Source organism: Anser cygnoides, chromosome 2 (genome assembly GCF_040182565.1).
Source record: "Anser cygnoides isolate HZ-2024a breed goose chromosome 2, Taihu_goose_T2T_genome, whole genome shotgun sequence".
Classification (NCBI taxonomy): Eukaryota; Metazoa; Chordata; class Aves; order Anseriformes; family Anatidae; genus Anser; species Anser cygnoides.
This window is the reverse complement of record NC_089874.1, coordinates 30,222,174-30,249,124: the sequence shown is the minus strand read 5'-3', so window position 1 is coordinate 30,249,124 and position 26,951 is coordinate 30,222,174. Positions and strand designations below refer to the sequence as shown.

At 34.5% G+C, this 26,951-nt stretch overlaps 1 long non-coding RNA gene across 2 annotated transcripts in view; it reads right to left on the bottom strand.

The window, feature by feature from the left end:
- Nucleotides 1-15,744: 15,744 nt before the first annotated feature.
- The window catches only part of LOC125184185 (uncharacterized), a 63,790-nt gene continuing 52,583 nt past the window's right edge, over nucleotides 15,745-26,951 (bottom strand). For both annotated transcript variants that reach the window (XR_007167778.2, XR_010829139.1), the window contains 2 exons: nucleotides 21,150-21,338; nucleotides 15,745-20,146 (listed from right to left, as the gene is read on the bottom strand). This is a non-coding gene — a long non-coding RNA (uncharacterized lncRNA). The remainder of the gene's footprint in view (nucleotides 20,147-21,149; nucleotides 21,339-26,951) is intronic.

Here is a 26,951-nt window from a genome sequence, read left to right as displayed (position 1 = left end):
AAATCAAGCTACTTCCATGTTGTAGAACATAGCTGCAGAGGGAGAAGATGAAGAGACAGAGCCATTACCGCTGGAGCAAAGACTTGTTGCCATGGGAGCAGTGATAAGGATAGCTGGTACTCTGGAGGCAGCAACTCGGGGACAAAAACAAAAAAAGAGAGATAAGTGCTGTATGTATATGGGACTTACTCCATCTCCAATGTTTTAAGAAGCCTGATTCACCCTATTCTTAGTTTATGTAATCAGATACTTAAGAGGTGGCCAAGGTTAGAATTGTAAAACTCTGCAGAAAGATAAATTTAAGAAACATTAAGAAATACAAGGTGAACATCTGTGCTCACAGGCTGGTACTTTGTAGATCACTAAGGAAACAATAGAGGCATTTATCCATAGGAACAGAAGATGCACAGTTTCTTGCCCTAATAAGCCATAGGTTGGCTCATAGGAATGCAATGACAATTCTAATGCTATTAGGGTTTGGCTTAGGGACAGGTACATTTTCTAAAAACCTTGCTCAATGTTACTGATATTTTACAATAATTGTTTTTGGCTTTCACAATTTTTTATTTATTTATTTTTTTAAAGTAAGTTACTTTTAATTAGGTTGTCATTTCCTTTATACAAAACATGTCTTGCATTTCCCATTATACTGAACAGCAGGCATTTTAAATAGAAAAAAATCAGGAAAGGAACTTTTTTCATCCTCATTTTACAGCCAGATATTAGAAGCACAGAGGGTACAAATGGTTAAATTTTGTAGCTTATTTAAACACCAAACTGGATCCTCTGTCTCATGATTAACATGCAAGATATTCTCTTTCTTCCTCACAAGACTGTCTTGAATTCATTGTCTCGTTCTATCACTCTACAGTGTGATCTGGTTCAGTCTCTATGACCAAACCCCCACTTTATAACCTTTTCTGAAAGAGTAAACTAATAAACACAAGCAGGACTTGTCAGTGCAGAAGAAAAAGGAAAAAAAAAAAAAAAAAAAAAGAACTGCCTGTTATATGCAAAGTACATCTTTAATGATGCTTAAAAAGGAGCTAAACATCTCTATGGGAATTCTTAAAAACACTTATCTCTTAGGCTCTTATTTAGTTTTGCAAGTCTTTGTTGTTTAACAAGCTGGAGAAATGGGTCATCTAATGTTATATTAATCAGTAAATTAATATTTTAATTTGATTTTCTTTATAGTTGAGATGCTTGTGGCATCTTCAGTGTTTTTTTCTCTCTACACACTGATGTTATGCAGTATCATTACCATATTGTACCTTGGGGTTGTGAGATAACAGGGTCCGGTGATAGCTCTATTCTTAGGAGAGTGGGAGGTTTATGATGACACTTATACATTTTAAATGGCACATGGAGGCTCTCATGTAGTGAAATGTCTTACAGCTGAGTCATAGGCATTTCTACATTGGGCTTTTCAGTTCATATAGTGGAAATCACAGCTTTCAGGTCCAAGCAGGTGATATGTTTTGCTAATCTTTTGATAAGACCTTTACAGTGTGCTGGAGTAAATATCTCACTCATTTTTTTTATTTTTTTTTTTTTTAATGAAGAGTCAGAGTCCTATTTTGAAGGCTTTTGTTAAGTTGCAAGTGATGTGATTTTCCACAAATGAAAAAGAGAGGAAAATGAAATTCATTCATTGTTTGAGAGTTAAATTCTATTTAAATATATATTTTTTCAAATATTCAGTAAAGCAAAATCAGAAGAGACACAAACTTTTATTTAGGATTATGAGCTCTAATTACCTTCTGAAATATGCATAGAAAAATCAGAATTTTTTATTAGATCAGACCAGCTTTTCCCTGGCCCTTGTGCATCTATACAACAGCTGACAGAGGCAACTTTCTGCTTTTTGTTCTCTTATGTGTAACCTTACAACAGGTCAGAATGGCGCTGGCAGAAATGGTCCACAGGTCACTGCTAGGTGAGTACAAGGGAAGAAACAGTCTTTGTTCCTTTCACCTCCTTAGACAGTCACAATCTGGCCTTCCTACCTTCTCCTTTCCCTTTAGACTTCATAATTGAGAATATTTACTGCATCAAAGATCCCATGTCTAGTACAGGCCCCCGCCCTCTGTTACAAATACACAAATCCCACATTCCAGTGCACATTGACTCTGGTCCAATGGTAAGGTACATATCTGAGGGGGAAAACATATGCTTGGTGATGCCCTCACCTACCAAGGGCAAAGAGAGTCACATTCACATATTCCATACTACAGTCATTTTACCGTCCATACTTCATCACATCCACCATAAACAGATATGACTGTAAAATAGGCAATACTTTATAGTTTCTTGAGTTTCACTGGCTTCATGATGCAGTCATTCACAGAAATGCATTTAAATGTGTGTTATACATATATTCACAATTATGTAAGTACAAAACTGGCCCAGCAGGAGTGCAGGCATAGAGGCATTTTTCTTCCCTCCCTCCCTCCCTCCCTCCCTCCCTCCCTCCCTCCCTCCCTCCCTCCCTCCTTCTCTTTCTTTTTAAAGATAACTTAAGGCCCAGAATGTGGAATGACATTTTAAACATTGCATAGTTCTAGATACTAGTTCTGGAGACCCAGTCATGGCTCTGAATGTCTGGACATGCTTAGGTGCAGTCAGAAGTAGGGTAATAAACCTCTCAATAGGTTTTGAGCAAGGATGAAGTTCTGAGCCAAATTTAATATCAAAATCCAACTCAATTCAAGAGTAGGTTTACCCCAGATTTAGCATGGGAGACTTTTAGACAAATGTGAACCTTCAGAGGAGTTTGGTTTCATTGTGAACATTTTTTACACATCCAACTATCATATTAAGGTCAATACTTGCTAGTATCAATAGAACTTGCTTGTGCTTCCAGTTACTCTTCACTGAAAGATGCAGGGACAGGTTTGATTGCCTATATGATCTTTAAGCCCCACCTTCTGTAGTCTTTACCCACAATAAATAACTTCTTTCTTCAAAGACATTCTGACCAGATTACAGAACTGCTGAAGAAGAGGTAAATCGATTACATGAGCAGAGACAGCAGAAAGCGTTGTAAAAAGATGGGTGCTCCAGAAGTGAAAATGTGCAAAAATAAAAAAGGTGGCCTGTTTAAGGTTAACCAAATAACCTAAGAGGCCTGGCTACACTCCTATTTTTATAATGAATGAAAAAAAAAAAAAAAAAAGTTAGGAAGAAGTTTCTTGCTTTAGCTACTTAAAATATAGATTTAAATTCAAATTTTTCTGTCCCAAAAGGACAGCAACATTATTTTTCCTCTATTGATTATCATTCTACTTCAGCTGAAACACTCCTGACTAAGACCAAAATCTCTTCGAAAAGCTGACTTTAAACCTAATGAAGTAGCAGCACCATTGCACTGCACTATCAGATAGGTATTTTTGGAAAATGAAAGTAAATCAATACTAATAATATAAACCAGAAATTGATTTAGCCATTAGATTATTTAATAGTGAAAAAGCCCATATCTAATGACTTTTGTTAAAGTCTGTAAGTAACATATTAATTAAACTGGGTACGTGAAAATATCTGAAGACATTTGTAAGACTTGCTTGGGTCAACCAATTTTTAAAAGCAAAAGTTTTACCATTAATAAAATGGAGAAAGATCATAGTCGTTAAGCAATAAGGATGAAAGTCACATGAAAGGATGATTATGAGAAATCTGGAAAAGAAAAAAAAAAAGAAAAGAATGTGCAGTCTCCATCATTCTCTGTCTCTTACAGTCTAATAAGTTAACATGTACTGACTGGCAAGAGAGGTGATAAAAACTGATAATTCTTTAAATGACACTAATTCCAGGATGTATGCAAAGCCTCACCAATGCCTAGCATCTATCAAGGACATATTAAATAACTCAAGATAGTGGATTAATATTGTGTAACCATCTTCAGAAATTCTAAACCATCCATTCCAACATCCTTACTAGCATTGATTATGAACCATTGAATCAGTACTTTGTTCATTTCCTTTCATTTGCTTTATTTTACACCAGGGAATATTTGCATTTGTACTGATTCCTGCTTCAAGTCAAGCACACTTTAAAATTCATACTTGTGTTAATACAATAGTAACTTTGGTTGCCTATTATTATCTTTGACAACTATGTCCATCTACCTAAGGCCTAGTGCAAAATAAATAAATAAATAATTGAAATAAAAATTGCCACCATAACAAACAAACAAACAAAAAAATAGAGAACTAAAAGGCCCATGATTTAATAACAAAAATACTATATATGCAGTTAATTAGGAAATTTTGAAATTTTCTAACATGTCAGTGAAGTTCTAGTAACAACTTCAAAAATAGAGTTAACATAAACAGCACCAACAAAATGAGGAGTTAGAAAGCACATTACAGCAACCAGTAAATCATTCTGAAAAAGAATCAAAATCACTACACAGAACTGAAAACCACTAAGTCAATCCTTATTGTCAAGCCTAATGTGATCCAATGTACTGTAGTGAGGGAATGGGAAGGAAGTGTCTACACCACATGTTGAATTAAAGGGAATCAACCAGCCATTTACTTTCATTTATTTAGTAACCTTCATGATGAGATCATCAAATATATTGTCTCCTCAGGAATCATAGAAAGCTACTACCTTGCTCTCTCTTTATCTTTTTTTTACTTTTTTTTTTTTTCTAGCCTACCATTTCTAGTCTGATTTTTTCTGTCAGACTATTTTTTTTAATGTTTTTTTCTTTTTTTTTTTTTAAGGGGGAACGTTGTTTTTAGACTGTACATATGAGAAAAAGATACACAAATAATATTCTAGCAGATTAATTTTAAGTCACTGGAAGGTATACACTTATTGGATCTCTGAAGATTACACTATCGTGCTTGTAAAGAGTAATGCTAGCAGCAGATTACATTAACTGAGACCATTAGAAAACTATTTTACTGCAGGGAGTAAAAGGGAAGCAACAAAGTTTCCTGATCTGCAAAAACAAAATCAAACAAAAAAAAATTATATGGATTATACCCCTTACTTCTAATTCTAGAGAGCACTCTGTTAACAGAGAGGACTTCTCTTGCCCCTTGTTTGATAAGCAAGTCACCTGCTGTTGAAGTAATTTGCTACCTAAGGTGGGTCAGATGAACTCTGTTCAAGTTTATTCTATTTCACTTCCACAGTGGGAACAGCCTTAGGTGTAGATATTTATTCTGTGCTAACCTACAGGTAAGTGAACTGAATCTCATAACAGGTAAGGAGACTTCTGTTCCCAAAGGCAATTTGTATAACTGAAAATCAGTGGGACAAGGGTATTTGAATCACTCAAAGGCTTGCTAAAATTCAGGATCAGTTAGCTGTGCTACCTATCCATGAGTTAGTAAAACTTGCTTAAAAGACTGCATCCAGAAATACTTTATTTGGTCACTGCAGTCCTTTTAGCATTGTTCTCTGTCTAGGTAAAACTGCTTATTGTGGCTTTGTACTGAGTCATATTAACTTTCCAGGTGTTTATGCATGTGTTGAAAGCAACACATGAAGTGCTTTTAGCTACGGAGTTCTCTTCATCTACTTCAAATATGCAGTTCTTATACATTCAAAAACCTGGTAATTTTTCCCAACTGTGGCAGCTGGTCTAATAACAGATGCTATCACACTTTCCAAATCATACCTCAAGTATGCCAGAGTACTGTGGCAAGATCACTACTTTGAGAGGGTTTCCTTGCTTGAGTGTGTGCACATTAAAACTAAATATCACTTCATGTTACCTCTAATACTTGTACTCCTACATAGTTGAAGATGATCTACTTATTGAAATGTGAAAGATATATCACATAGAAGGGATTATTAATTAATTAATTAATTTAAAGAACCATGGCTAAATGATGTTTCTTTGCATAGGGATAAACTGGTTATATGCGTCCTGTTCCCTACCTGTTTCCATGATGCAACATACCCTCAAATTTAAAATGAAATATAGACAAAAATGAAACAAAAAAGTTAGGAATGCACCATAACATTGTTGAAACAGACTAGTTTTTAAAGGAAGGAAGACATAGGTTGAGTTCTTTGTTGCTTTGTGGAGGCAAGTCAGAGACTTATTTTTCCTCTCTGAAACAGCTTCTGCACAATTCTTTGTAGCTTTAACTTGGTAGTGGTGCTGAAAATATACCTGAATTGAATAGACTTTTGAAAAATAAACTGTTCATAGAAATTTCAATCTTTTATCAAGTGGGGTCAAATTATTTATTTTAACATAGAAAATTCTCAATTAGGGATAGCCGAATTGTTCATAATGCATAAATTGTCTAAAATAATATATTATATTATTCTGTTCCAGATTGTTTAGTAAAGAATTTAAGTTTCTATAAAATTATTCATTGTTTTCATTAGATCTGCAAACAGTTTATGTATTGAACTTCAGTACTTGTGGTGATTTGCTGACAATTTACTTTGACTATTCACAATTTGTAGATCATAACTGCTATCTAAATCATTTGGTTTTGATTTTGGTTTCTAAATAGACAAATATTTTTAAACATGAAAATAAATAATTCTTACCCAATAACAAATTAAAAATATTGCATACTCTTTAGGTGATTTCTGATTCCCTTGTTCTTCACATATTCATGCAACAAAATCGGTATTGGTGAATGTTCACAAATAAAAAAAATGAAAAGAAAAAGGCACACAGGAAGAATGTCTATTCAATTAGTTACTTAAAACTCTTCCATTAGGTGTCAGCTGCTTACATTTCTAAACATTATATCCCACAATAATGAATAAAAGACTTCCTAATAAAAGGAAGGCTTTTTAGAATGAACATTGTGACTACCTACTGAAGTCTAAGGTTAATTTTGTGCCTTGCATGAGCACTTTGGCTTGCAGATACAGAAAGAATTTGATTTAGGAATGGGTCACACTCCTCAGACATGCAATATTCATCTGTTGTATGAACAGTCATACTCAAGAGTGAATGAAATTTCTCTGATCAGATCAGAAGAAAGTAACTGAGTATTTTGTGATATTTGATCTCTCCCCCAGCTGTGGAGACCTATTGAAGCTCTACTTATAATGCATTTGTCAGAATGCTAATTGAAAAAATGACTTCATTGTATGAGTCATACAGTCACCTCTGTGGACCTCATTAGACGTAAATGAACAGACTGAAGGCCAGAGCAATCATTCTGAGCACAGCCATATGTTGGTGAAGAAGGTCTCTCAGAAACAGGCTCATGGCCAACTTTGGGTACTTGCAATTGACTAGATGGAAAATGGAGGTCTCGGTGGCAGGAAATACATTGGAAATGCTCACATATGTTCTGTGTTCCCCTTCACAACTAAGGATAATTTAAAAATAAATCTTCTTTTGAAATAGGAGATTTTCTAGCTGGAAAAATTTTAAATCATTTGCAATGTTTTGAGTGAATATAGTGATTTTTTAGGTGGCATGTAGCTTTGTGGTTCTTTTCAGAACAGGCCATAGCACTGGTCGGAATTCTTTAGGAAGACAACACGTTTTTCTATGCAGTGATGTCATTCTAGCCTGACTTCAAAAATTAGAAGCAAAAATCAAAATAAATTATTGATTGAGACTGTTGGTTTCCTTGAGAAGCTAAGCTGTATTCATGGAGTTTCTGACTACCTGCATTTTAGAATTGGGTAGATTTGGGTAAGGGGATTAACAGAAAATGAGAACAAGTGTTTTTCACCTAACAGTTAAAAAGTGATGTTCAGCTGCAAAACTGGTGCTAAGAGAAAGACATAATCTACCCCTTCCCTTCCCCTCCTTTCCCTTCCCTTCCATTTTCTCTGAGAGATTCTACTAACAGGTAGCGGATTCAGGATGGCTGAGGGAAATACTATTTGAAGATACCTCACAGCAAAAAATTCTTGATAGTACAAACTAAATTGAAACAATGTGGGATAGTGATTGCCTTCTGAAGTCTTCTAAATTTAATATAAATTTGGAATGAGATTTGGGATGACTTACCAAACTTCATTAACAAACGGAACTAAATTCCATATACATTTTCAAAGGAATAAAAAGTAAAGTATATAGTCATTAAGATTTATGGAATAATCTCACCTAAAACAAAGCTATTGAGATACAAGACATGATTACAGACATGTCTTATCTTAAATATCTTTTTGAAGCTATATTTTAAGGTATTTATGTGGATGTGAAAATCTCACCACTCTTAAATGAGTTTTTTATGAATTTTACCTCAAATACTCATATATGTCTGAACTTCAGATAAATACACATTTTGCTTAATTTTCTGAGTTGATGCGAACACAGTCTTTCTTTTATCTGACCTTGAAATAAACAAGCGTTAAGAAAGCATTTTCTAAAACTGACATCTCACTACAAGTAGAAATAATATAGAGGACTTTAAAAAGCTTCCATTGTTACTACACCACCTAAACTAGCAGGAGAAGTTCAGAAAACTATTATAAGTAGAGCTCCAAACAAGACTGAAAATCTTGACATTCCCATCATCACTGAGACAGTTACATCTACTCAACTACGCCTTTCTGCGTGATGAAAAATAAATCTGAGACATGGCCTTGAAATACTACTCCCCACAAAAACTCTGCTCATATGAGTTATGTTCTTCCAACAGAAGTGTTTCCATTGCTTCTCTCAGTGTCATAATTGGCAACACAGAGGTGAAAACCATCTCACAAAAAAGGCCACAAATCCTAAGTTCCTGTATGAAAAGCAACTGAGTCACAACCATTTTGTATGAAAACAAGAGGATAAAAACTAGGAATCAAAACACATTGGCCATTGTGAGAGCCCTCACACCCAACCAACACTGGTAGAAGTAGCAAACAAGTAGGTGCTTGCTACTTCTACTTATCTGGGACACATAAACCTGCAACTAGGTCACAGGACTGGAAAAACAAACAAACAAACAAAAACAAACAAACAAAAAAACAACAACACTTTTTGAGCATGTACAGTAACTTTGCATTTGCACCTAAACACCTGAATTTAAATACAGTTATGTCACTAATATGACTAATCACCTAGACAAGTAGAGATTTCTAGTCTTTTTTTTTTTTCAACCATAACGAAGTTTCACAACTGTGGTGAAGCACTCCTTAACTCAGCTATGGTATGGGTCAATGAGAATGTTTGCATAGCATGCTTGCATAACCAGCTTATACAAAGGAACCTGTGAGAAATTGAATCACAGTCTAAACAATGTCCTCCTTAGGGACATCAAATGACCATCAGATTTACACATCACCAGCTACCTAGATTTTGTTCTCAGGTCCTTATGTAAAAGACATATCTCACGTCATCCTGTCAATCATGCAATTGGTATGGAGTCTTGATCCTGTAAAAAGAATACGCCAACACCAACTCAAGGTAGTTGCTGGCTCACCCAGGGGTGCTCGCTGGAGAAAGACACATCTGATGTCATGACAGAGAATATAAGAGGCTGACAACTTTCCCTACTTTGGTTCATCACTGGATAAGATTAATCATTATCAGTATTGTGCATTGCCTACATGTCATGTGTTTTTCCCCTTTCCCTTTGTATGCTTAGATTGCATACATTCTGCTCAGGCTTAATTATACTGGTAATCAGTGTGTGTAGTTATAACAAAATCCATCAAACATATCATGTGGTCTGTTACCACTGTATAGCTTGATACCCAAAGAATCCTGTTGTGCTACGACAACAACCAAATTACCAAGCCAAAAAGTTGCAATCTGAAAAACTGTTTCTTCCTTACTTTGAAATCCCTTTGCACTTAGAGGTGCTGCTTACAGAGTAGATCTGGCACGCACGGTCAGTTTCACCCTCGGTGTTTTCAACTTTGAAATTTTTCTAGAAACAGATCAAGGAATAAACATTGACATTTATATGAGCCAATTGTTCTTCACATCAATACTACTACATTATGGTAGTATCATTCACTAAACCATAGTATACATAATGCCTGCTGATAAAAAAATTCTTTGTCCTTGGTGTACCAACAAATTTGTTTCTTCCTTCCAGTGTCCATCTTTGTGTCTGTCCTTAAATTATTAACAACTTATGGGGTACCTCCTTCTCTGAATATACAAAAACTGGCTGCCATTTATAGTGTTAGCACAAATAGGAATATATTTTTTTTCATAATCATATTTTTAAAGAGAAATATAAATATCTGTATGGTAAAACTGTTATTGTTAATGAAGCACTTTGATTTAAAAACAGAGCTGTCATTTCTTGAAGTGAATGTCCATAGTGAATTTTAATACCTAAGTATTTCTTTCAGTAATCAGTGGAATTTACAGGAGAATAGGTGTTATTTTCTACATGAAATTTATCACTGTTATTGTTTTAATTATGATAAATATCAATAAAATGGAACCGTGGCTTGAACATGTCAAAACACAGGTCCAAGTCTATTCAATGTTTTGTTCAGTTGCACTATTTAGCGATATTCCTCCAATGACAGTAACACATTCCAGCTGCCTTTTCATGAAGCCTTTCTTTCTCATTTATCTTTTTGTCTTCTTGGCAAGAAATATCCCTAATGGTGACTTTCCCCAGCCTTTCACTGACCAGGATAAATGGCAACATCAACCAAACGTTTTTTAGTTTAAGATTATTTGTTCCCCATATTGTGTAACAGATAACAGTGCAAAAGGTACTTTGCATTGTAGTAGCTAGAATATTATCAAACTTTTTTTTTTTTTCTCTCTGAAGTTAGCTAGTTTTTAGTAGCAATGTTGCTTGTACACGTATTCTTCATATTCTTTAAGCATATTGCCACTTTGCCAATCCAGAACGCACATTTGAAAATGGCAGGTAGAATTTAGGCCACTGATACAAATACATGGGTCCCTACCCAATTAACTGTATCTATATTTCTAGTTGTTCATACTTCTAATACTCCCAATATTGTTCAAAGCCCTTGAACTAAATGAAAACTTCAATTCAATGGAGCAATAACGTTGTTCACAGAGTGGATCAACTTTTAGAGACTAACCTGTACAAATATTTGGGCAAGTCTCACGATGCATCAGATACAGAGAAGAATACACATATACAAGCATGAACTCTCTCTATGATTTGAGTTTTTCTTCAGCCTAATCAGTTTACACCAAAATTAAACAAATAGGAAAATGGAATGCAAGAAGCTAAAAAGTCATGCACCATTAAGTAAGCTAAATAGTTTTTTCAGAAATGCTAATTTCTTCACATAACATATGCTGTGGGTTTAATTTAGTATTAGTTATGCTGTTAAATTGACTGAAAATGTATCATTCTACCTTAATAACCCTATTTCAAGTGCAAAACACATCCTTAAATGAGGAACCACAAGTGATACTTCAATAATGTAGTACAGACATAGACTACAGAATTAATGTATATTTCAAATGTTCATAAAATTTCTAAACATTTGTAAATTATAAAATGCTAATATGGTTTTGATAAACAAAAATATGTAATCTTTTTCAAAGTTTCACAGATCATATTGTATTTCAAACAAAATTCCTCTGTGTAACCTTGGCTAAATACTTTCAAGTTTAATTTAGTTAATTTGAAGATAGTCCAACTTACTTCATAAATCTGTGAAATGTACAGCTGGTATGATGTACATGTACATTTTTTTCCTCTTATCTGTTTACCTATTACCTACAGAAGAGCCACATAACAGGTATGCAAATTAATACATGGGAGATAAGGCTATTCCCTCAATTCACCACTTTACCATATGGAAATAAAGATCTTCAGTGCTGAACGATTGCTCACCCTAGGGCTTACAGACAATTGCTTTATGGCATGTTTCCACATGTATTGTTGTTGTTTTAGAGTAGTTTTTAATAAAGTTTAATTACATAATAATAATTGTATTTATATATCAATATAGATTTCAAAAATCTTGGAAACACTTGTTGTAGATACCAGAAAGTGTTTTCTAACATTTCCTTTTCCTTTTTTGTTGTTTCCACATTATAGAACTACACCAAACAGCCATGTCTATAGATAATGTCAGTTGGTATACTTCCAGGCCTGTGGTGGAGTTGGCTTAGTCTTGTTCCCAAACTGGCTAAAACCTGCTCTTTGCAAGCTCTGCTCCCCATACCCAAGAACCACCGCACCCATGCTCAGCTCTTCACACAGTTTCTCCTCCTCCTTCATCTGCCCACCTAGGCCTGGCCCCAGACATCAGCACCCTACCCTTGACCTACCCCACCCTCCCCCCCCAACTCACCTGCAGAGCCTGTTGGTATTCATTTGGCAGATGAAAGCTTGGGAAGCTTCATGACTTTGGAACTATAGCATGGGGCTCAGGGCTGGCCTTATCACGCTGTGAAACACCACTGAAACCAAGGGGATTTCTTCTACTGTGTGTAAAGCATGTACAAGGACTTTCAAGACTGGGGTCTTACGTACTACATAAGAGTGGAAAAGGAAAATGGAAATCTTTTCAGTGAGCCTGTTTGCTTAGTAACATAAAGCGTTATAATGAAAGCTCATTCACATCATTGTAATTTTCTAATGTTTTATACTTTAGTCTTATTTTTCATAGTAGTTTATCTCATTTATCCATTTCAATTTTTTTATGTTATTTCTTTTTTTGTTGTTGTCGTTGCCTGTTTATTATTGGCATATATTTTTAGTATTTTTCCTTTGGATTTTTTTTTTTTTAATTGACAAGATTTCATCTCTGTTTGTTAAAGAGAACCAGCTGTTTTCTTCAAGGATAATTTTCTGAAGCTGTTGTGCGCCATAATTACACTGCAATTACACAGCAATATCCATAAAAGCAGATGAGGATTCTATGTGTCCTTCTGACTCATTAGAAGTTACAAAAATGATGGATGCAGTCTTTCCCAGCTTGACTATTGCCCTCTGTTGGCAAACCCAAGTCCTCTCATATCAAGAAAGAGCTAAAGCAAGGAATAAGAGAAAACATTTGAAAGGGGATTAATTTCAGTTTTGGTAATGGGAGCAGTGAAATAATATTGAAGTTGAAAAATATTTTCTAGCTATATTTTATGGAGAACACTTTTAAAGCTTTAGTTAATGTTAGCAATAAATCAACATTATATAAATTTAGCACTCCATTTTCTTTTTTGTTTGTTTGTTTTTGTTTTTCTTCTTATAGGTCAATAACTTGAGCAATTACTCACTTTTCAGATCAATTTAACATTTATGTAATTTTCTTATGAAAACCTTTAAACAATTGCTTGTTTTTAAAGATAAAATCATATTCTTTTTAGTTCTCTTTAGTTGTTATGAAGTGAACTAGTTTGCAAGAGTCAAAATATGTGCCTATGACTTTAGAATACCTTAGACATTAATGTTATAGTTGTGGATATAAATAAAACTGGAGAGTTTCTTTTTTCTTTCAAACTAGATCTAATTCCACCTGAATCAAAGTCCAAAAATAATTTCAGTTTAAAATTAGTTCTCAAATATTTGAGATGATAGAAGAGATAAATTTGGACAGGGGAGGAGGGAAGTTGAGGAGAAGCTTGTTTTTGTTTTTTGTTTTTGTTTTTTTAATAATATCAACTCAGATGAGCTATTTAGTTTCCTAGATTCATTTTCTGCTTAGGGGTTACCTTGGTGATTCTTAAAGATCCTCCATGATGAGCCAAAGACAAGAAAGGTATTGACTTTCAATGGACTCTTCGCTCCTGTCACAGCAGTCACTGAATTGGATTTGACCTTGATTTGTTAAAGGTATTTGGATAGGGGAAAACTTCAGAAAACAAATGAGTTTCATTAAGGCCTTGTGAAGCTTAATGTGAACTTGCAAGTGAGGAGAGGCCTATCAGCACATTAGTTTCTCTCGCATTCTTTCAGTTTCAACCAGAATTAGATTCTGATAGGGTTTCAAAACATTTACTTTGGCATGGGCAATGGACAAATATTCTGTTTTTGTAGCCAACTGGTTTACCAAAGCATAAAAGGTGATTATTAGTCCTCTAGTGACTATCAGCAAACAAATCCTGTTTAAACATCAAAGTTAAACAAAACTCAGTTTAGACAGTTGATCCTGGGGAAAATAAATAAATAAATAAGCGAAGTGAACATATTTATTTTGTTATATTTCTAGCTGTCATATCATCTACAATGCAACTCTTATCTTCCAGATTTTTTAGATGCTCAAGATTAAAGGAATTCCTTTAACTCCAGGTAATGACCAGACTTTTTAAAGCTAACACAACACTAAATTTGCTAATGTTATCAGTTTAGAGGTATTGATAGCTAAGGCAACTTCATAGGTCAGTTACTTCATGTTTAGCATCACCAACTTGAGCTGAAATTATTTTGTCACATCCCTCTGTTTTCAGAAACAAATCATTAATATTTCTGATAATGTTTTCCCCATGATATTAGACTTGCATACTAAGAGACAATGAACTTGGTAAGAGACCTACATGAGGAAAAATAGAACTTTGGACAGATACTATATTTTTAAAATTAGGAACCAGCTGTCTTCATCCACTGCAAATGTACTGGCAATTTTCTGTTTCTATGTAGGGCAGTGGTTCTTTCAATATATAAGATGATTGCATAATTACAGGACTCAGCTTTCCTTCCATCTAGTGATTATTGACTGAACTGTGTTGATTAGCTTTCAGTAAAAGACAATGGTTCTGCAATTATTCCCCACAGCTCAAACCAAGCAGTATGTTTCTTTGTTATGAGAAACACCTGATGAAGCGTAGTGTAGGAGTCATAGCTTTTAATCCATTATCTTGTAGAATAGAATGTAGACCAATTTTGATGTTGAGTGAATTTTCTGTAGTTCCTTTTCCTTTTGCTCCTACAAACACTTTTTATTAAATACTTCACTTGTGGAGTTTTCTTTTTTTAAGCTTAGTTATTTGCAAAAATAAAAATAATAAATAACCTATACAAAACAGTATAAAACATCAATAAATTAAATTTGGTAAAATTTAATTTAAGACGCTATATTCACAAATCTGTCAAATCTCCAGTAATAAACCAGTAAGAGTCACTTATCTTTGCAAGCTCTGAATACTTTTGGTGTGGTGTGCACTTAAAGCATAAGTATATAGGAAATTAGAATTCAGCTACTGATACTATGATATACTTTAAAATGTTGTAGAGAACACAAGAGCAATCTATAAAAAAAAAAATCTTACTGGTTCATATGTAACTAAGAAAACATATACAACAGTTAGACTTCTCACTTTTCTCCACTTTTACAGAAACTAATTTTTAATTGTATGAAATTAAAACAAGAATATCATCTATATGGACTCATAAAAATTAGAGCTGAAAAGAGGTAGATCCTAAAGCCTATTTAACCATCAGTATCTGATGTAGTATGATACAACATTTAAATGCAGTCTTTTTAACAAATACTGGGCCGTGTTTGCTGGCTTCTAAATTTTCCTAAATGCTCATTTAATTTTTGTTGTCAAATAAAAGGTTGTATATATCTAATTACAAGAAATATAAGAAAATAGACTGGGAGATATATACTCTGGTTATTGTATAAGGGACCAGCAAGTGTCTTTGCTTCAGAGATGAGGACACACTATCTTACTTTAAGTATTGTGGGAGTGGAAGTTCAGGCTCACTACCAAAGTAGGTGATATTTTAGCTTTTCACTGGGATTAATATATGAACAATACAAGAGGTTTCTACAAAACCTCTTACAGAAAACTCATAGTGCCATTTAAATATTAGAAATTTGTTTTGAAAGACTGCTTCTGCATTCCTATACCTGAAATTCTCAGTGGAAATAGTTTGAAGATAGGAGTGGTAAAAAAAAGTGCCATAGGCTTAGCTGTTATATGTCCCTGCAAGTCAGTTGACTCAGAACAAGAAAATGCCAGTTTTCACTGGATGAAAATATAAAGGTGTTCCCAGATAATTATATATTTTAAAACTATCATTTACATCCATAGTATACCTAATTATAGATTAAAAATGAAAGATAACTTTTAAACCCTTTTAAAAGATTGTTTTAGCGGTACTAGCAATGACTCTTCCAGATGCACGACAATCTGGATGCCATTCAGTAGTTCAAGATATTCTCTTAAAATATTTTACTTTTCCTTTTGAAGGTACATAATTCATAGCAAATTGTTTAGTAAACTTTGCCATCAGATTATTTTCAGTTTATTTTTAAACTCTTTATTGCACTGGTGTTGCGTGTTCTACTATGTTATATGTATGTACAGTACATTGCTCACAAACACTATTAGTTTCATTACTTCTGATTTAGGATTAAGATTTGTCTTTTAAATTCACAATTTCTGTCAACTTCAATCATTTTCTGCCTGCCTTTACACGTAAGATCAATGCTGTTAGAGTTCAGGTTTCTGCGAATGTCATCCTGAAGTTGATGGTATTTCTGGTTCTTTATAGCCTTCTGACATATCAGTACACTTATGTACAATTTTTCTCCAGTGCCTGAGGCTCAGTTGACTGAAGTGGTCCTTCAGTTGCATTCTGTCATCTGTGTGTTGACCGTGACCTTCATGGTTTATTTATGATTAGGAGGTTATGTCCTTCCTTACTCTAGCAATGGTATTTTAGCGTAGTCCTTTATATATATTTTTTTTAACTCCTGTAAATAATTTGCAAACTTGCAGACTCCCTCTCTGCAATATTCTCCAGTAAATAATAAGAAACTGTGCTGGACTTAAAATAAATAAATAAATAAATAAAATAAAATAAAATTCTTCAGCTATATTCAGCATTCACATTTTCAACTGTCCTGCAGAATCAAACCAATAATGAATTATTCTGTCTTTGCCATCTCCAGATCATATCACTGTACTATGAGTTCTAAGATGAGGTCTTACCATTAAGTTTTTTATGATCTGATAAGAAATCTGCTCAATTATGTATCACCTGCCTGGGAGTGTACGTATGCATGAGTTCTGTCTTGTAGATACTGAAAAGAATCAAGCATGAACAGTTTATGACTGGATGAGACCTTTATAAACTTTGAGTTTCTACAGTTGATAAATACATAAACTTCTGCATAGATGTCATTAGTTTTTCAGTCTATGTTTAGTGTTAACTGCATTTGAAGTTTCATCTGGGATTTTTGCTGCTGTTTAAACTTACACCATAACTTGAGAAATAATACTTCCTGGGACAAAAACCCTCAATTAAATTAATAACATAATTCATGTCAGTAAAGATAAGACAAACTTACTTTCTAGTGTATTAGACCAGGATTGTTCTTTCAACACCACAGAAAAATGATACTAGCCTAGCATCAATAAAAATTGAGCAGATCTACAAGCTGAAGGTTACGTGTCTGCTTAGGTAAATATGAATAGCTTCTCACATTTGCATTTTCACAGAGATGTGATATAAGAAGAAAAATCTAAAACAAACAAAAATCTACATGGATGTCCTAGAAACACATATTTCCATAGAGATAATTTTTGTAAGACTGGTGGATCATATCTTTCTTAAAGCCACTTCAAAATTATTGCCTGTAGGGATAGGCTGTTCAGCTAACACTAGTGTTAAGGTTTTTACCTAGGCATTTTTTCGCATGCAGGTATTATTACTACATCCTCTATGCTATGCTTCATAGAGGTGTTCTGCATTTTCTTCAGCAATTTTGAAAGCAAACTAACCTTCTAGGTAATACTAAATAAGCTGATCATATTGCTGCTATGTTTGTTCTGTTCACTGCTTCTAAGTCCATTAGGGCAATGACACCTAAATCTTGCCTCTCCCTATATAGAGCATTTCATGACTTTAAGTCTGATGTGGTTTCCCTAGAGGTGTAAGTACTCATGGACTTAAATATAGAATCATAGTACTTTGCTGAAGGCCTCTAGCACACACTTTGATATTATGCTAGATCCAGTTCAACTAGAAATCAGTTAAAAGTAACATTTTTTCAGTAGGTTTAAAAAGAGAAGGCTTCCTAAAGGCAAGAGTACACATTAAGGCCCTGGTCTGGCAGTCTATACTCACTTATCAAAGCACATAAGCCAATGATTTTACTCCTGACACATATGAAAAATCCTACTAAAAGAGATTTAAGCATTTACTTAAAGAAAAATAAATGTACAGTTGTGGTCTTTAATTGGGCCCAGGAAAATAAAAGCTGTAAATGAAAATTCCATGTAGAAGGAACACTTCATTAACAGCTTTGGAAAGATCATCTGCATTCTTTACTTGTCGCAAATTCTCTCCTTCCTCTCATACTCCTTCAACTTCCACAACAGCTCAGCAGTAAGCAGAAGGATCACTACCAACCCTTTTATAATACTTGCATGGGTGTGAATATGTTTTTCTGAGGAAGAAAGCATCCTTTCTAGAGGAGCAGCTTCCACACAACATAGATGCTCTCACAAGAGTCCTAGACACAGTTCTGTTTACCCAAGCTCAGAGACCTTAAACTTTGTCTGAGTAAACTCATTATTGAGTAAGTAAGTGTCCCCATACAATACTGCCCTAAATGAAAAATATAAGGGGAGATCTGCTCATCTATATGGTGGATGTAATTAGTAACATTGACTTAAACTCTTCTATTGTACACACTGAAGAGATAAAATAAACAAAACAAAAATGCAGAAACATTTGATCCAGACACATTTATCAAAGAATGGAAATGACAGAACAAAAGTATAGTAATGAGTGTCATAGTCCAAAGTACAGAATCACAGCTAATTTGCAAAGCTGTTAACATTTACTCTCCTATTTAAAAAGTCTAGCATATTCAAAAACTTTAAGGGGAGAAAAAATCCAATAACACTTGATGATTCATTAGTTTGAGAGGCATACATGTTCTTGTTAAGACAAGTAACGCTTTGGTCCCAAATCCGTCTTCAGTTTTATTGATTTGCCAGAAATCGTAACCCTGGCACATTTTATACTTAACACCGAAGTGCTCTGAACAAGGTGGGAAGATAGGTTAAACAATTAGTATGTGATATTTATATTGAATTGATCCTACAGTTTTGTAATACAGATCAGTGATCAAATGTTACATTATGATGATGTGGCCACATCAAGTTATTCATCCTGTTCAGAAAGCAAATACAATATTAATACTTCTGTATTAATATTTTGAAAAATTGATAGGACATATGGCAAATATTTGTGTGCAGGTTTGTTAGGGAACAGCTTTCCACATACAGATGCTCTGATATATTAACCATCTAAACAGTACCCTTTCGTAGAAGGAAGAAAGTATTACAGAATGTACAACTTTACTTCCTTTGTAAACCCACTCAAAAAAAAAAAAAAGTTGAAATCTGCCTTGCAGTCACTAGACTTTCCTTATGAAATTGTTTTATTTTCTGTGAGCCCTCTGCAATGTCTTAGGCACATGAAAAACTTGTGAATGAGAGTTAATACTCAGAAAAAAGAAGCCAGGGACGTCATGGACAGCTCTGCAAATCCACTGGCTCAAAGTCCAACAGAGGCAAAAAACAAACAAACAAACAAGAAAAAAAATCAAAAAACTGAAACAACAAACAAAAAATAAAGTGCTGTGCACCATCATTTCCTTTGAGAAAGGATAGAGTACATTATATTGTCACTACAGAACTGTGTGCATTAGTGGTCTCCATGTCAAGGATGTAGTGGAGTTAGGAGAGGGACAGAGAAGAGCAAATAACGTATTTAAGGACATGGTGAAGCTGTCTTGACAGAGCGGCAAGACAGTCTCGCAAGTGTTAGGACTTTTCAATTGGAGAGCTAAAGTGAGCAAGGATATAGTATGAGAAAGGCTATGATAAAGGTGACAGGAAAGATCCTAGCAATAAAAGTGGCAAAACCACTGTTCAACAAATCTCACAACACTAGCCAGAACTAGAGTTAATTGCTGAAATTGGATGTCAGCTTGGATATAAGACAGAGCAAAGTACTTCTCTATAGAAAAGATAATGCTTCTGTAATGGGGTCAAACATATTGTTGGAGCAAATACTACGTTCAAGAAGAAAATAAATAAATGGACAAACAGTTTAAAAAGTAGATATCAGAGGAAATAAGTGCGCACAGATACTGTATTATCCCTCATCCATTGATTGTGGATGTTGGAGAGCATACCCAGTTGGTGAGCAGGTTTATGGGCTTCTGCTATTCCAGTGCTGAACAGTGAACAAGATGGACTTATGGATCAGTTCTCATCAAAGGAAGTTTGTTTTGTATTGATAAAGCAGGGGATATCTTACTGCCATGAAGAGTCTTTTTGATTCTAGAAGAGATTTATAGAAATATTTGTGCTTCCTGTTCAAAAGAATATATATAAATATATAGAAAATAATTTTAAAAAATCATATATTTACTTCAGGGCATTCAGTAAAGATAAATTTAAGCCATGCTTCAGCATGCTTTTAAAAGATGTTTTGGGGTATTTCCTACTATTTAAACTCCAAATGATCTAATTCATCTAATACTCAGTATTAGATGAATACTGAATGATGAGCACTGAATACAAAAAGAAAATTATGAAAAAAAAAAAAACCTAAACTATTCCTCTTTTTTTTTGCTGTTATTTTGACCTTTCATGTTCATTTTCCATTTCTGTTTTCACAGTAGGTTAAAATATGCTTGTCAAGCTATGACATTTTAAGCAGGCATTTTGGAGAGTTTCAATAAAGTTTATTTGAAATTCACTTTTTTTTTTCCCCCTACAGAATCCTGCTCATAGAGGTTATATGCAGAGTATTAAAAAACAAACAAAAAACAGGAGTATTGTCTAGTCAGGGTAATCTAAATGTTTAAAATTAATTTAAAGTCTTTTAAAACAATCCACAGTCTCATTATTTAAATTCTGGCTAAAAACAGTGAACCATATTCAGAAGACAGACAAAATAGCCAATGTTGTCATTTTATTTCCTGATTAATTTGTTATGGATTATGAAATTCATTCTAAAATACTTGTGTTGAAACAGTTCTGAATAGAGGAAAATGACACCGTTCAAAATGCTTGTAGTTAAATATAGGACTTGTTTCGTTTTAATTCACAACAAAAGATATTCCACACCAAAGATGGTTGTGATTTTTTAAAGCAACTCACAATGTATATTATTTGAAGCTTCCAATATTATTTAGCACCAACATTATAAAATCATAAGATATGAATAAACAGTTGTCAGGAAAAAAAGGTGGGATACTGCAAAATTTCAAAAAAAAAAAAAAAGCATTCCTTCATTTGTTCATAATGCCACTGAAAGTCTATCTTGATTTGTACTTACTTAATCCATGTTGCAGCATTCACCAATCCTCTGAAGCCCTCAAATAACTTTGTGAGCCTTGCTAGAGCCCTTACACAGATCTGTTCACAGGAAAAAGCTTGACAATCAGCCTGATGTTTAATACGTTAGCATTTCGTGAGATGACAAACTGACCAGTAGTAGATTCAGACTAACAGCTTCATTCATGATCTGTAAGAAAAGACAAAGCTACACAGTCATAAAAATCAGAGATTACTGTTATCTGTGAAGACATTGTCACAGCCAGCAACAGAGATGATGTCAAGTTTAGATCCACTTTAGAGATGTTAGACAACTAAAAACTACATTTTACAGAGAAAGGCACACACACACACAAAAACACAAAATCATAGCACTTATCAAGTTGTATATTGTGTTAGAGATTTGCTCATATGATCAAGTTTTCTCCTACACATACATTTTGCAGGAACAGCTTTACAAACAGCAGCTAATGTGAAATTTAGGTAAAGCAACCATATTAACAGAGCTGCAAAAACAAAAGACACTACTAATTTCTTCTGAAAGCTGAGTTATAACAGCAAGAGAGATCATATAAGAGATAAATAAATAAATTTATAAAATAAAATTTTATAAAATAACAATTTCAGTTGTGTGTATGTAGAGTGTCACAGAAAACAAGGTACTGTCTCATTTGATTTTGTAAAGAGGAAAAAAAAATCAAGAAATACTGCAAACAATTCTGAGGGCCTCTTACCAAAACCTGGAAAGCGTTTGAAAAAATGTATGTCTTTAAGGAGTTTCAATCACCAAGGGCTCAATTTATAAGGAATGCTTAAATAGTCTTTGTGTGGATTCTCATCAGATCAACAAGAATTGGTAGGGCATATCTTATTCTCAAGTTCTAGATTCTCATATGGTCACTATGGACAACGGACAAAGTTTTTCCTCTGTGTTACTAGCCTAGCCCATCCCATCCATGTGTAGTAAGATAACACACAAAGTAACCAAGTTATCATATCAGAGCGAAAATGCTATCTGCCAGGAAAAATTGGAGCGACTACACTTCTCACTCCTTGTCTTTTGATCAGATAAAAAGTTTCTGATCTTGCTATCAAAAAAGCTTGCTATTTTTTTCTGAGTTTGCTATCAAAAAAGCCATTTCTGATTAAAACCTTTTCAAGGCCTACCCTTGATAGACCCGAAAGCCTATCACTCTACCCTTGAGTTTGTGCCTTGTATTATTGTTTGGCAATTATGAAAAAATTGGATATTTTTTTTCTCTGTAGCTGAGAGCATAGTTTTCATATTTGATGTTATCGTTAGGTTTATTTATTTTCTTCCTATTCTGCCGAAGGATGAAATCATGACCTTTCTGAAATTTCTCATACATATATAAAGACTCATTCATAAAGGCTTCAGTTCCAGCTTTGCCATTTCGCACTGTCTAAGCAAGCCAAGATCACTGAGTAATAGATTACTTGAATTAAGGCCCCCTCAGTCTTCTGTTAGAGATTTCAGTGACAAAGTTTTCATTAGTGCTGGTACTTGGACCAACCTAGGTCTTTCACAGATTATATGAAATGTTAAATCATTAGGCCTCAGAACAGTTATTCGTCCAGCTTTGTATACATAATAAAACTCCCTATGCATAATAAAAACTACATATACAAACTTCATATACATAAACTTCAGTACATAACAAAACCAACAGGTGAAACTGGAAGAGTATCACTCACAATAACCAGCAATCCAAATACTTTGTTTCAAGAATCACAAACACAGGTTCAGGTGTTTGGTTCACAAGTTTCTCTCACTTGGTTGGAGCAAGGATTTATGGACTTTATATATATATTTTTCTCTGTGGAACATCTGGTTAATCTGGGGCAGAAAGGCAGAAACTTCCAGCATCAGAAAATTTTGCAGAGTTGTAATATTTTTTTCAACTAAAAAATCATCTAACTTTTAAAAACAGCTCTAAACATATCACTATCACATTTTGTATCCTCATAAAGATACATAAATGCACAGAGCATATACCTGGTATCTTTCAAAGTAAAGATACCAGAATTATATTTGATACCAGAAGTATCAAAGTAAAGAGAAGTTATTCAGCAAAATCAGGGGAAAGTGTTATATAAAGAGAAACAACACATCAAGGTAAACAGGTAAAAAATGAACACACAAGGCTTTAGGGGACTTAATTTTAATGTAGTGTTTCCGTGTGCACTTTGCAGGAAGCAGTGCCACTTATTAAAATATACTCTTTGGGTTAGTCATATCTTAGGAGTTAATAGGGAATTAATCATCTGTACACCAGGGGAGAGTGGTTTGATCAATACAGAAAGTATAATCTTCACTAAGGCAACACATCTAATAAGTACATCTAGAATAAAATTCCTTCATGCAGTGACTCATTTCTCTTAAAACATGAAACCAGTAAGCATTAGAATCCTTTTGGAGTGAGAGTGATCTCAACACTTCTGACTGGTCTAACCAAAGTGTACCCATCTATACATCTACAGATATGCAATAAGCACATCTAATACATTATTAACACAGAGTAAAAATAATAATGGAACAAGAATTAATCTTTCATGAGCAATATGAAGGTTTGGTGTGGTACAAAAAAAAAAAAAAAAAAAAAAAAAACCTGCATTTATCTAAATTAACAGAGTTAGACATTAATATCTAACTATTTAATAGATATCTCTCACTGCGAGAGCAAATATTGTAAATTGTGTTCATAGTTTTGATTTTTACATTAATTTAATTGATACATTCTGAGAAAGGAGTTATTAGATCTCAGAATTGTGACGTAAGCCCAAAGTTCTCCTTTGATTCATTCTCCCATTTATCTTTTATTTTTGATAGATGGACAGGACCATAAGTTGGATTAGAAATTGAAGACTGGCAGTAAGACCACAGTTTATTTACTATATCTAAAAAAGAATTTACAATTGTATGGGCAAGTTATTCCTTGAATTGACTAGGGGTTGTCAAGTAGTCAGAGAAGTTACCCTGTTGATAATGATTACCCTGGGAACTACTAATAAACTCTAATACTCTGATAAACTGTATCACTCTCTGATGCACATTCCATATTTTGTAATGACCAAGGAAGAGGAAAGAAGTGTAAATGTTGAAAGTTACTTAGAGGGTTACAAATCAGAAAGGCAATAAAGCCACATTTTTAAACTGTTACCACACTCTCATGTCTTGTGAACCCATTTCACCTAATAGAGATTGCTTTGGTGGAACTGATTTAGTATATGCAGATGACTTATTTTGCATTTTTTCATAGAGAAAGTAGAGGGACATGGATAACAAAGAAGAAACCATAAAGCAAGTTTAGAAGCTCAGAGCTGTACTTCCACCTGCCTTGTCAAGACCAAAACTCTCAGATGCTTCCACAGAAGTAGGTAAAGCTTCCCTGTTACAGAGGAATCACTTGGTGTCTACTCAGTTTGACATATCAATGATGAAACTTAGAAATACTGTTCTATGTATACTTAATTAAAAATACATCTGTTATTGCTTCCAGTGTCTTTTTGATCTCCTGCCATTCCACTACATATCGTTCCAATGGAAATTCACCGTCTCTGCCAGACCTCTGATATAGTCATCCCCTGCCAACTATTTCCAAAAGCTTACCAAGAAATCCTGCATGGATCTTCTCCACATTAATTTTTAAATTTATTCATCCTTGACACAACTGTATGTTACTAAAAATATTCAGACAACATATGAGTAAGAAGTAGTAGTACAAACATGGGAAAACAAACACTTGAAGATGACACAGACACAACATATATCAGATTTACCTGTACTTCAAGATTTTTAAGGAAAAAGCAAAAGGAAGAAGATTTGGAGATTGAAATGAAGGTCTCTGATCTATCACTGGAAACAATTACATTAGGACAACTGTGCAGCACTTGTCTCTATCTGTTCACCCAGTGCAAGGACAGGTAACCTGTTCATCTAGCAGACAGGGAAACATCAGAGATTGCAGTTTGTGTGTTAAAGAAAACACTGAAATCCTTAATTTGACCGAATGAGCTGAACTATAAACTGTGGAGATTTATCTGCTCTATATTAATAGCCAAGACAAGTCTGGAAGCTCTGAAGGTAGTGTGCGTAGACAAACAAATAAAGGAACTACTATGGCTATCTAAAAAGGAAAGTTATTCAGAGTCATAAATGGTAGAGATGAAGACTTTGCCCTCACATCTCAGACAGCTCAGATTTGCTATGCAAAGCAAGAGAGTTTTATGCCAGGGGAAAGTAATGACATGGGGGGGATTAAAAAAAAAAAAAAAAGCCTGTCGTTGCACTTTAGTTAAGTTAGTTTTGGAAGACTGCAAAGGAAGAAGAGATCTGAAAAACAAGTCATAAATCAGAGTTTACCATTCCAGAGACATATATGCCAAATTACTCCACTGTCTTACTGTATTTTACTGAAATTTATATTATCAAATATTCCTAATATCTTTGTGGCAGTGCTGTTTAGGAAATAGGTAAGAAAGGATCTTAAAAAGAAACTCAAACTATTTGTAAAAATTAAGACTATTGTGAGCATATAAGCACCTCTCCCTGGGTGATCTGTTTGTTCCAATGATACAAATACTTCTACACCATCTGTGCTTCACCTCTTCAAACATTCTTAGTCATGATTTAAACAGATATATTTATCATCATATGCTAGTTCTTAAATGTTTAACAGTCCCAGACAATTTTCTGTAATGCACTCTTGAAGACAACTGTGGCTGGGTTGCTCCTTCAGAGATGCCCAGCCAGGGAGCCAAGCTGCAACTCATGAGCAATTCAGATCTATTTTAGTACTGACACTGTGTTACATGACAGGCAAGGAAGGCTGTGCTAGAATGGCAGATGCCAACAAAATTGAATCAGACAGGAAAAAGCAAGCACTGCTATTGACTTTCATGTACACAGCATGTGCTCTGGTTTGCAGGCTTGTAAAGAACAGAGATTTTTGGAATGTGGAAGACTAGCAGTACCTGACATTGATAGGGTGGATTTTTATTTATTTTTTTATTATTTGCAATGACATCAGGATGCATCCATCTATACTGCAGTGATATGCAAGGAAACAGTGTGATTCTTACAGTGGGTTAAGTTATAGAAGAAAGATGCTACATCATGAAAATGTAAAGCGTGATACCGAGATACTATACTCTACATAGAATTATTTGTGGATACCTGTAGATAGATAGCTTCATTTCATCCCATAATTTCCACTGAAACTAGATAAACAGTACCATATTATTCTGTTTCTTGTATCCCCCCTTTAGGTAGTGGAAGGCTGGAATAAAGTCTTCTCACAGCCTTCTCTTCTCCAGATTGAACCACCCCTATTCTGATCATCTTCACAGTCCTCTGTACTCACTGCAACAAGTCCAGGTCTTCAGGTGTTGGAAGAACAGAGCTGAACACAGTACTCTACATAGGATCTCACAAGAACAGGGTAGAAAGGGTGAACCACCTCCCACAACCTGCCTGCCACGCTTCTTTTGATGTAGCCCAGGGTACAGTTGGCTTTCTGGACTGCAAGTGAACACTGTTGGTTCATGTTGAGCTTCTCATTAACCACTACACTCAAGTCCTTCTCCCCAAAGCTGTTTTCAATCCATTCTCCATCCAGCCTTTACTTTGGATTGCCCTGACCCAGGTGTAGCAACCTTGCTCTCAACCTTATAGAACTTCATGAGTTTCACATGGGCTTAAGCTTGTTGAGGTCCCTCTGGATGGCATCCCTTCCCTCCAGCATGTCAACCACACCACACAGCTTGGTGCTATTGGCAAACT